The following is a 12,283-nucleotide window of genomic DNA, read 5'->3' on the forward strand; positions in this document are numbered from 1 at the left end:
TGTTGATTTAGTGTTGCAAAACTTATTGATGTATACGGAATGAATACGCGTTACATGTTATGAATCTGTACATAGTTATACCCTGCTGATTTTGTGTTAAATGGATGATGATGTGCGGTATTGATCGATTTCTATATGATAATGATTCCGTATGTTTCTGGGTAATGATTGCTGTATGAGGATTAGATGATGATTATGTGATTAACGATTGTATGGTTGAACGTTGATAACTGCTGTTAGAATGATTAGGGTTTTCTGTGATGATTGCGTAACTGACATGTTGACGTAACTGCTGCTTGACGAATCAGAATGTTTGGCGAATTAGGATGTTTGGCGAATTAGGATGTTTGGCGTAATAGATTGTTGATGAATGTGAAGGCTTGACGAAATGGAACTCTTGACGAAACAGGAATGTGTTTCGCCAAGGGATATTCAACGAAATAGAATTTTGATTCGCCAAAGGGTAGTTGACGAAACACAAGTGTTTCGTCAAACATGTGTTTCGCCAGTTATGTGATTCGCCAACTTCTGTTTCGCCAACTTGAATACTTGCACAGTAACCTGATTTAACATTGTTAGAAGTTAACTGAGATATTTAACTGCTGTTAAGTGACACACATGACTTATATGAATTCGAATGCGTACAATGTGCTATTTGGTGATCATCGATGTATTGTCCTTTGTGATTACACATACGTGCCAACTTTGTGAATACCAACTGATCATATACATATACGTACCGTAGGACTTGACTGATTGTTTGTGAGCACTTACTGTAACATACCGAGCAAATCAAGGTGAGTTCATTGCATTTCTCTAGCATGCGTCCCGGTGGTTTGGGACAACTGGTAAACATTTGGAAGGGAAACCTTGGGTAAACAACTTAATCGGTTTTGGTTATTGAACATGGAATCTATCATCGGATTGCCTGGAGGGCAATGGGGGTAATTAGTTGATAGCGCTATTAGGTGGGAAACCTCACACCGGGCCGTAAGGACGGGCGTGAACTAATTATCTGGGTATCGCTATGGTTGTTAGAGGCACACTCCTCGGATACATATGGGCACACTCCCTAGGGTATCTAGCGAAGACAACATAGTATCGGTCGTTAAGGGGTACACACTCCCCGGATACATATGGGCACACTCCCTAGGGTATCTAACGTGAACGACATCGTATCACAACACTAAATCGCGTTAACATACATCTGGTAACAAAACACGTTCACAAAACCTTGAACTCACCAGCGTCGTCTGACACACTTGTCTGCATGCTTGCAGGTCGTTAGAATACAAGACATGGACTTGCTATCTGGGAGTGCTGGAGTGGTCATGGATCGAAGCTATTGGTCTACGTATATTAGATACATTGGTTTTGAGTATTATCATGAAACATTTGCTAAACAATTTATCACATGCTTCCGCTATATAACTCTTTGTGAATCGATATTATGTTTGACATTTAATCTTGGCAATTAATGACATGTTTTATTTAAATATTTATCATTAGTTCAATGTGATTGGTGGCTTAGACTCTGATGTGTAACACGCCTCGCGGGGTTTCCGCATGTGGTATTTTGGGGGTGTTACACACTAGGTGATAGTTATAGTGACCGGAAGTGCCTAAAACATACTTTAATTACAAAATTCTGCACCTTTAAAACGAAATTCAGCATTCAACAATGCTAGTAAAGTGCAAAAACATGGTAAAATAGTCCTAGATACTTTTCAAAGTGTTGGGAATTTATTGTGTCATTAAAAGTAATATAAAAGACACTTTAAAGGTTAATTTAGCACTTTAACGGACAACACCAAACCGAACAACCGGACTTTACCCGGAACATAAAAATATTGCCAAACACATTGTTTTTACTTTTCTTAGCTAGTTAGGGTCCCCGAACACCCTAACCCCCTTTATATTAATAAATACATAAATATCCTAACTAAGTGCCATTGGATTTCAACTAGTTTGTAACTTAACCATCACCACCTTACCCCCCCCCCCCCCTCAAAATGACGGTCACAAAGGGGTGACCCACCCCTTGTCCTCCTTTGATTATTTTATTCCTAGATGTCGGGGGTTATGGATCATATTACATGATGGGTTTTAGTGAATTTGGTTTAAAAATAAGTTTACTAGTTCTCCATTCTCTTTCATCTAAACAACATCAACCAACTCTTTCACTCCTTCCCTCCTACACCTCATGGCCGCCACCCATCACCACCCTATCACCACCATTAAGCTTGGTTCTAGCCATTTCTCATACCAACATAGAAGCAAGAGATCATACAAACAAGCTGGGTGCTCTCGAAAGTTCAAGAACCGCTCTAGATTTCTTTTATCCACCACATTTACGCCTTGTTTCTTCCCTAGCCTTGTGCTAGTAGTAAGTGCTTCTAATCATCATCTTGATCTTGTTTATGGTGGTTAATAGTTGATTTAATGGTTAAAAATTATGAAACACTAAAGAACTTACATTAAAGTCTTGAACATAAGTGATTAAAGGTGGATAAAGAGAAGATATGTGTGTAAATCATGTAAATCTTGTACAGTTGTGATTATTTGATGTTGTTTGTTACTAAAAGTAGGATGGATCATCATCTAAGACATACTAGATCATGTTCAAGAACATGAACTAGTAGGATGTTAATGTTAGAAATAAGAAAGATGATGAAACCATCCACCATGAACTTGAAACTTGGATAAACATAATTTTTCTTGTAAAATGAAGTTGTAAACTTGTGGATCTAAAGATCTACAAGTGGTTTTTCGGAAGAACCAAGCGAAATATACTAGTTTTGTTAAAACTCGGATATATTATGAACTAGAAGCATTTATAGTGACTAAACAAGTGAATAACACTTGTGTAACAATGAAATTTCACAAAGAAATATTTTTGTAAATCTTGACTAGAAGTTGTGAAACTTCAAGTTCTTTAAAAACAAAGTGTTCAAGAAACTAATCATGTTTTTAAAGATAACAAGACCCACTAAATGTGTCGGTGATTTACTACATATTTTTACAAAACTCTCAAGTTCATGAGTTATGGTTTAGTCTTATTTTGTCAAGTTTGATGAATAAATATTGTATGTTGTTGATTGGTAAATTGTTTGGTTGATTTTAACAAAAAGAAAATGATACGCTAAAAGCATGGACACCTCCATTTACAGAGGAAACTCTGGCGAAATTCTTCTAGAAATATAACACTTAGAAATATATTTTCTAACAAATATTTACAAATCTATTTTTAACTTGGTTTTCAAAATAAACTTCGCCATGATTTTTATTACAAAATACCAAGTACCGGAGGTGGATTTTCGTAAATAAAACTGGTTAAATAAATATTTAGAATATATATATTTTATAATAAGACGCTTGTGTGATTATGTGATTATTTTGTGAACTAGATATACTATTTTTATGGTAAAAATAATATAACTTGAAACATCACAAAATTACGACTCCCAAAATAATATCAACGCTCCCACAAAATTAATATTTAAGTTATACAAGTATCGTAATACAACGCGAACTTTAAAAATGTAACTTATGTATTTTTCGAAGAAATACTCTTATACGTATATTTCTGGTAGAATATTATTTTGGAAAATTGATGAAGTAAACTATAATATTTTTGGGAAAAATATATATATTTTTGAGAATTAAGATATTTTAGATGAATGATTTAAATACATTTAAGTGAGACTTGAAATACATGGTTTTGGGAAAAATATATTGGGAATATATTAACATATTTTATTTAGAACAATATACCGAAATACGACGTCGTCACTTGGCAAGAAATACAAATACGAAAATACATGTATAAGATACCCCCATCCTTGGGAAGGAAATACGAGTACGAATACTTGAAAAGTATTAATTCAGAAATACTGTATAAACAATTATTCCAAAACCAAATATAATCATTATAACTTGGAATAATGTCGGAAACATAACTCAAAAACATAAATACTGAGACTAGACACGACCCGTTCGTCTAATAGACATTAGACCATTGTAGGTAGTCGTGTTGGTGTTGGTTGAGGAGACTTGGGTTACACATACTGAAGGCGCAATATTGTGAGTTCATGTCCCCCTTTTCTCTTAACTGTTTTCAGTTTTATAACTTCGGGGGTGAAATACATGTTACAATTATTACAGACACTTTTATACATGGTATGAATAGCTAAGGAATTTACTACTAGATCACGTGAATGGATAGGCTATTATCGTAAGACCATTAATCCTTGTATAAGGACCGAGAGGCATGAGTGATAGATCTATTGGGTGTTGCGAGCCCCACACATGGGCCAGCATGTGGCTGCATGAGGTGACTATGTCGTTCCGCCGGAAGGACCTGTATGAAATACGCGTTACAGGTTTGAGTGCTTCCTAGGCCATGTCACCTATTAATGTATTAGCTACACATTAATTGATCTCTTTTTCCTTATTGCTACATACCAAGAACATACATTTATACAGACACATTTTAACGATTTTTTTTACAGACTCACATACACATGAACTTGCTCAACTTTTGTTGATGTTTTTCAAACTACATGTATTTCATAAAATTAAGTATGGATCTGGCAGGCGTTGGAGTTTCAAGTCATGTTAAGTATAAAGATGTCATCCATGGTCTTTGGGTTTGGCCAGCATGTCTTAATCCTGGACGAGACACGTCTTCCAAACTTTGGTTACAACTAATATCTTTTGACGAGTCCTTAGCGAACTTTTACACAATTCATATGGTTTGTAAAACTTAAATTTGAAGTCAACATTTTAGACAATGTTGTTATGTTTTATTCTCATTTTATGCATGACAAATCCCTATTTTATCATATAGTTGTTTGATATGGTTGAATGCAATGATAACAAGTAAGTCACACCATAATCACGCTTCCGTAAAAGTCAGGGTGTGACAGTTTAAAAGTTTCTGATCATGTTGCTTGTCTTTCTTGTGGAATTTGAGCTTTTAATTCATGAAGATCAACTTTTGCCAGTGTGGCAACATTGTACTGCAATCTTTTTACTAACAAGTGGATGTTAGTAAGAGCTTGAGTATTTGTTTCTTCTTGCTTCTTCATTTTCTGAAACTCCTGACTTTCCTTATTTCTTTGTGCAGTCAATTCCATTAATAGTTTCTCAAAAGCCTCAGCCATGCTGCTGTTGTTGGCTCTGAGTAACTGTATTTCTTCAAGAATCTTTCCTGAACTTGAGCTTTCTCCTGCAGTTGCACCTTCAGTCATCTTTTTCTTGATATCATGCAGTTCTTTAAGAGCCTTCTCAATTTCTGATGAGCTTTCTTTGTTTTATGATGATTTTTGTAGTTTGTTGAGAGCTGCATTATTTTCTTCTGTTTGTTTCTTCACAGCTTTGACAGCTTCTGATCAAACCTTGATTTCTGATTTTTGATTTCTGATTTCTTCCAGTATCAGATCAAGTTTTTCTTCTGTGGCTGTTTTCACAGTAGCAGTTATGTCTTCAAGTTCTTTGTGAAGTTGTTTAGGAGACATAGATTGATGTCCTTGGGAAATAGGAGAAACAACAGATGTTTCTCTTTTAACACCAGCAGAAAACACATTTTCTGCTGTTCTAAGGTTAAGAGGATTGGAAGAATCCAAGTTCTCTGTTCCCTCACCAGAAAATTGAAACATATTCAAGTCCTGGTTTTCCTCATATCCTTGAACCTTTTCAGGTTCTCCATGAGTTGTTGAGAAACTCTTAATTTTCTCATCAAGGTTTCCTTGATCAGAAAACTGATCTCTACCTGTTGCCACCACATTTTCCTCCTCAGAATCTGATTCAGAAAATGGGTCTTTGGATTGACTCACATTTTGTTTTGTGGAAACAGTACTTTTATGTAAACTTTCATATGTTCCTAGAATTGATTCATCAGAATCACCCTCAGAAAAATGAAATAAATTCAGTTTGGAGTGTTGTTCACCTGTTTCTCCCATATGTGAGACTTCAGCATGATGTTCTTTTGCCACAGGACTCATATTCACATCTTTATTAGCTGGATGAGGATCTGATTCACCCTGCTGCTCCATTCTTGGTGTGCTTGACTCTTGTGCATCATGCTCCATGGGGGATACATTTTTAAAACTTTCTTTGTTTTCTACCTGTTTGCTCAACATTTTCAGATATTTTGCTCTGTATGGTGAGTCTTCTGATATCAGAAGCATCATACTTTCTGACAGAATAGGTACATCAAAATCTGACTTCCAAGACCCTGCAGCACTCCAAGGTCTCATAATTTCTGTTTTCCACATAATTTTTGACTTTGGAATTTGTAAGTTTCTTTCAGAAAATTCATTAGAAATTATGATTGACAGAAATCTGGGGAATTGTAGATGTGAATCTATCTTTCCAGTTTTAGTCAGAATTGATCTTTTGATCAGATTAAATACTTCTGTTCCAAAATCAATATTCAACCCAGTTATGAGGCTGAACATGATTGTCAGAATATTCATATTTATCTGATCTATACCTCCAGTCTTTGATGATAAACATTTATTCAGTATCTCCATTAGCACTTGCCAGAAGGCATGTAGCTTGTTTCTCTTGAATTCATTGATCTTTGAAATATTTGCCTTGCAACCCATTACTACATCAAGTTGTTTGAACATGTCTTCTTTTTCTGGTGCTTCTTCATAGTCTTGATTTAAGGGTAGTTCCAAGCATTCCCTTATTTCTCTGGTGAGATTGTAATGAAGATATTTTCCCACACATGTCCTGTCAGCTCCATTTGATTTGATATTGTGAGAGTTTTCACAACTTGTTGTAGAAGTCTTTCTGGTACCTCTCTGGTCTTTGTAAGAGCATGAGCTATTGGGCTTCTGATCAGAAATTCAATGAGAATTTGACACTTCACATCATATTGTTCAATGTTAGCATTCATTGCTTCATTGTTGATCTTTAATGGAAGATATTCAGCTTCAGTGATTAAAGGAACAGAGTGTTCAGTTGGAGAGGTGTTGATGTTGGTAGCAGCCATTGATAATCTGGGTTTTTGTTTTGAAAAAGGGTTTTAGGGCTTCGAGTTTGAAGGTTAAAGACGGATTCCTCTGTTTTCGAATGATGTATTTATAGTGAATAGGGACAAAGATTTTTGAGTGTTTTTCGTGGGTTGTTTGTATTCAAGGTGGTTTATGACACCTTGATGATGTTTTAATCTTTTAAAGAGACAACCGTTTTTTAAAAACCTTTGGTTTATCTCTAATTTAATGTATACCCCTTCTTTTTTTAAGGATAATTAGAGATTCCAACGATTTAAATGGATAAACACTAGCATCCAACTTGCATCTTTTCTTCATGTGGGACCCCTTTTGTTTAAAAAGGTCTAGTCGAAACATTTTCTTCAATTATGTATCTTCCCAAATTCTCCTCTTGATGATATATATCAAAATGTCTTTAAGCAAAGCTTTTTAGAATTGATTTTTCTTTATATACCATCAGAATGCATTTAATTCATTTTTAGAAAATTGAATCAGCCCCCTTTTTTTTGAGATGAGAGGGAATGAGTAGAGTTTGAAGAATTTTTACTTATTTTGTATTTGTGAACTCCACACCTTTGTTCTGATGTATCAGGAAGTCTTTGTCATATAGCTTGTTCCAATTCTCAGAAAAAAAATTTGAAAGAAACTTATCTAAAAATAATTTAGATGTTTTATAAGTTCCTTTGTTTCTGGTTAAAGACATGTTTCTTTTCTGTTTGAACAATCAAACTTTCCCGTTTGTCAAAAGAAATTTTCTTTTGATATATTCATCAAATTTTCAGTTTATCTGGTGATTTGAATAGATTTTGATGGTTTAATGAGGTTTCTGATAAATCTTATCAGATTCTGATGATTTACTAAATCCTATCAGATTTCATTTGATTTTTGCCAGATTTTCCTTGTTTTTATCAGACAGGATTTCTTAATTCCCCCTAGACCTATTGACATATATAAGTAACATGTACTTAAGACAAACTTAATATATTACTAAACAAAAGACAGTTAAACACATACAAATAAAACAAAAACAAGTAAACACTAACTACTCATCCTCCTCATCCAACACATTATACATGCATTTCACATATACCCAGAGACTGGTTATCCTTCCTGTGTGATTGGTTGATGGAACCAAGGAAGCATCTCTTAAGTTTTCTTGAAGTGCCAGCTCAACTCTTGAATAACAGCTTCTCACTCCTCCAAAGTCCAGCTGACTTGTGATCACCTTGGTTACAAAGCGGGGGAAGATCAGAAAAGGATGACGGTCATGGATGTTTGCTTCTAAGTCTCTCATGAGAAACTTAACATAGTTGTAAGGTTATTCCTGTACAACAGCGTGAACCACTTCCATCATCCTATGAGACAGCTCGTTAAAGTGTCCAATCTTTTTAGAAAAGCAAACACTTAGCTGTGTTACCAGATACTGGAAAGGTGGTGTAAACCAAGATTTGCAAACTTGCCTTGACACGTTGTTTGAATGATAACCCATTTCTATCAAGGTTCGTTGCACCTCTGCCTTATCCAGTATGGTAACTTCTTGATCAACACCCAATCGGAGGACATCTCTGAGTGTTTCCTCCTTTAGGGTGATTTTTACCCCCATAACCTCACTATTTATCCACATGGAAGTGCCACTCATAACGATTTGAGCATTCCACCAGAACTCTTGAAGAAGTTTTGGATATACAGCAAAGCCCAAAGGACTTTGCATGATCATATTATTTGCAAACCTGCAGTCCTCCCATGCAGGTCCTTCCAAGTTAGATCTTAGCCTGAGATTATGATTTTTGTGAAGGTTGAGAGGGAATTGGTTAGTTTCCATTGATTTTGGGCGACCCATTTGAAATAAGAAGTTTTCTGATGACAGGCTTTTAAAGAGATGATTTTGTTGTGAAGAATGTCTTTTTCAAGTTGTTAATATTTATAGATGAAAGTGATAGTTTCATATTAAAATTAAAAAGGTTTTTCTTTTCATCTCTTCATTTAAGACGATATCTATTGCAGTGAATATGACAGTCTACCAAGCCCTTTGTATGAGTAAGCATTCAATAGCTAGGCGGTTACTTTCATAGCTCCTAATCATTTTGGTGCTTACGTGTTTCTCTTAAACTCCTTATGACAAAATGACGTTGCATGAGTTGAAAATGTAAGATAAAAATTAATTTTTTTGAAAAGAAAAAAATTGTGACGATTGAATTTTCTGGATTTAATTTTATCTTTCATGCATGTCATATTTCCCCCTTTTTGTTTTTTTAATGAAAATAAAAATAACAACAAAAATTAAACTAAGTACAACTATGAATTTATACATATGGAATATGTATGAAGATATAGACCCTTGATGATTAATGATCGTTCTGCAGTTTAAACAAAATTTCTGATGAGTATCAGAATTTCTGATGTTTTCATCAGATTTTCTGATATTTCTTCAGAATTTCTGATAAATCATCACATTCATTGATGATCTATTAGACCTTCTGATGTTCCACCAGATAGATGGGTTTCTTCATCAGAACTTTGTTTAATTGTCCTTTTATTATCGGTCTTTTGATGATCATCAATTTGGTTTTCATTTTGTGTTGCTTTTATTTCTGAAAAATTTTCATCTTTTAAGTTAACCATGCCCAGTTTGCTGATCAAAAAGTTATGTCTCTTTTCATCAAGATGTTTTGTAAAGATATCAGCAATTTGGTTTTCAGTTGGAACAAAATACATTTCAACGTTACCTTTCTCCACATGATCTTTTATGAAGTGATATCTAACATCTATGTGTTTGGTTCTTGAGTGATGAACTGGATTTTATGTTATTGCAATTGCACTCTTTGAGTCACACAGAATTGGGAGTTTTGTCAGATTTACTCCATAATCCTTCAGTTGAGTTTGCATCCACAGCACTTGTGAAAACAACTTGCTGCTGCAATATATTCTGATTCTGCTGTTGATGTGGCAACATAGTTTTGCTTCTTGCTTGCCCAACATACCAATTTTCCCCCCAAGATTTGACAAGCACCAGATGTGCTTTTTCTGTCAATCTTACACCTTGCATAATCTGCATCTGTGTATGCAATTAATTCAAGGTTTGTATCCTTTGGATACCAGAGACCAAGTTCTGAAGTGCCTTTTAGATATTTGAAAACCCTTTTTACAGCTTTTAAGTGTGATTCTTTAGGATCACATTGATATCTGGCTAGAAAGCATGTAGCAAACATGATATCTGGTCTGCTTGCAGTCAAATATAGCAATGACGCTATCATTCCTCTATAGGTTTTAATATCTACACTTATTCCATCTTTACCAGAATCTAATTTGTTCCCTGTTGCCATGGGAGTTTTTGAAACAGAGCAGTTTTCAAGTGAATATTTTTATAGAATTGTTTTCACATATTTTGATTGACTCAAAAATATTCCATCAATTCTTTGTTTGACTTGTAACCCTAAGAAAAAGGTTAATTCACCCATCATACTCATTTCAAAGTGGCTGGTCATTAACTTTTGAAACTTTTTGCAAAATTTTTCATTTGTTGATCCAAATATAATGTCATCAACATATATCTGAACCAACAACGTATGACCTTTGTGTGCTTTGAGGAAAAGTGTGGTGTCAATAGTACCTTTGGTAAACCCAGAATTGATTAAGAAGTTTGATAATGTTTCATACTAGGCTCTAGGAGCTTGCTTCAATCCATATAAGGCTTTGTTTAATCTATAAACATGATTTTGAAATTTTGGATCAACAAAGCCTTCTGGTTGTTGCACATAAACTTCTTCTTCAATTTTACCATTCAGGAAAGCTGATTTCACATCCATTTGATAAACTTTGAAATCCTTGGATGCAGCATAAGCAAGAAAAAATCTTACAGCTTCTAATCTAGCTAGTGGTGCAAAAGCTTCATCATAATCAATACCTTCTTGTTGACAGTCACCTTTGACCACTAACCTTGCTTTGTTCCTGGTGATTATGCCATTCTCATCAGATTTATTCCTGTATACCCATTTTGAGCCTATGATAGATTTGTCTTTAGGCTTGGGTACCAGATCCCATACCTTGCTCATCTCGAATTGATCCAGCTCTTCTTGCATAGCTTGTATCCAGTCTGGGTCATTTAGAGCTTCTCTGGTAGATTTGGGTTCTATTTTGCTCAAGAACCCAGCATATGCACATTCATGTGCAGTTGCAGATCTTGTTCTCACACCATCAGCTGGATTGCCAATGATATCAGAATGAACATGCCCTTTGATCCATCTTAACCTGTTGTCAACAATTGTTGGTTCTGATGGATTTGAAGTTTCCCCCTGTTCCGTTGCCTCTGTTGGGTTTAATGCACCAGAATTTTGACTTTCTGATGTGCTATTGACTTGTTCTGTAGGGTTAGTACATGATATTTCTGATGATTTATATGTGAGAGATTTATCATGTTCTAGAAAATCTTCAGATATCATTTCAAAGAGATGCTCATAATTTTCTTGTTTGTCAGAAAAATTTATTTCTTTCATGTATTCATCAGAAACCTCAGTTTCTGACGAGTCATCAATGAGACATATAAACTTTCTCTGATTGTCCTTGTGTTAAGAACAAAGATTCTATAAGCTTTTGAGGACAAAGAATATCCAAGAAAAATACCTTTTTTCTGCTTTTCTGTCAAATTTTTCAAGGCTGTCAAAATCATTGAAAACAAAGCATCTACAACCAAATGTGTGTAAAAATTTTACACTTAGAATCCTTCCATTTATAATGTTGTAAGGTGTTTTGTTTAGCCTTTTGTTGATAAGGGTTCTGTTTTGAGTAAAACATGCATTTGCAATTGCTTCTGCCCAAAAGTGAGTGGGCATTTTGGCATAGGCAAGCATTGTTCTGGCAGCTTCTACTAAGGTTCTATTTTTTCTTTCAACAACCCCATTTTGTTGAGGGGTTCTGGGAGCTGAAAAATCATGAGAGATTCCTTTATTCACAATAAAGCTCTCAATTTTTGAATTTTTAAATTCTGTCCCATTGTCTGATCTGATTCTTCTAACAGTTCATTTTAACAGATTTTCAATTTTCTTGATAAAATTAATGATCAGATCAGGTGTTTCAGTTATCTTTCTCAAAAATTCAACCCATGTATATCTGGAAAAATCATCAACTATTACTAGTATATATTTCTTTCCAGAAAAACTTTCTGTACTTATGGGTCCACACAAATCCATATGTAAAAGTTCCAAATTTTGTGTAATGGAAGATTCAGAAATTGATTTATGTGAGCTTCTTTTGGATTTTCCCATCTCACATGCATCACAAAT

This window comes from Helianthus annuus, chromosome 2, assembly GCF_002127325.2.
Source record: "Helianthus annuus cultivar XRQ/B chromosome 2, HanXRQr2.0-SUNRISE, whole genome shotgun sequence".
Lineage (NCBI taxonomy): Eukaryota > Viridiplantae > Streptophyta > Magnoliopsida > Asterales > Asteraceae > Helianthus > Helianthus annuus.